Below are 1,088 nucleotides of genomic sequence, written 5' to 3'. Positions count from 1 at the left end.
ATTTTAATATTAAAAAAATGCTTTTTGACATTTAATAAACATTTAATTTAACATTTAGAAAATGTTTATTTAAAATTTTAAAAAGTTTCACATATAAAATATTTTTATATTTATAAAATATACATGTTTTTGTGGCAAAAACATTATTCATATCTCATACTAATTATGCACATATGAATAGTGCACAAATAATTATGACATGTCTGAACACTAAACTTCGATTAGATATTGGTTATATAGAGAGCTTGACAAAATTTTAAATGCGATAAACAGTTATCAACAAACGCCATCAGGTTTGTAAGTATTTATATATAATTTAAATCTGAAAAACTATATATCTTTTTGCCAAAGAGTTGTTATAAACATGTGGCACTTTTTATTGTCAAAACTTTGTTAGCAACAAACTACAATTAAAAAAACTTCATAACTTGAAGACATCTACACAACAACAAATGGAAAGCATAACATGTTTTGTTGTCGACATGTTTTCATCATATGCTCAAGGTAAAACTTGTATTCTTTTATTACAAACATGTTGCTGTAATGTTGCCGACAACATAATGTATGTACCACTATTGCTTATCGTTTGTTCTTGAAATTTCATCAACTGATTACACGTATAAGCAGTTATGTTGCTGATTTGTAATGAATTGTTTTTTGATGTCAAGAAATGTATAGCAAATATGCAACAACTCATGCAATGCATTAGTTTGCTCGATATGATGAATCCCGCTTGGTTATCTGGGTAATAATGTGTCAACAAAATTTTAATAACTATTAAGTAATTTATTTTACAGATCCAAAATAAATTTAAAAATAAACATTAAATAAATATTAACTATACGTTTAAAAAAATATTAAATAAACATTATACAAATGTTTACTGAAATCATTTTCTCAAATGTAAGATTAATGACAATAAATATTTAAAAAATATTTAACAAACATTTAAAAAATGTATATTAAAATTTAATTTTTTTGAACGTTTCAAAAATGCATACTAAAATTTTTATTTTTTAAAATGTAAAATTAATGACAATTAAATATTTAGATTATTTAAAAAATATTAAATAAAAGATCGGAAGAGC

This window comes from Wasmannia auropunctata, unplaced genomic scaffold (genome assembly GCF_000956235.1).
Source record: "Wasmannia auropunctata unplaced genomic scaffold, wasmannia.A_1.0 LD336059.1, whole genome shotgun sequence".
Taxonomy (NCBI): domain Eukaryota; kingdom Metazoa; phylum Arthropoda; class Insecta; order Hymenoptera; family Formicidae; genus Wasmannia; species Wasmannia auropunctata.
The sequence above is the reverse complement of the archived record's forward strand: the minus strand, read 5'-3'. Positions refer to the sequence as shown.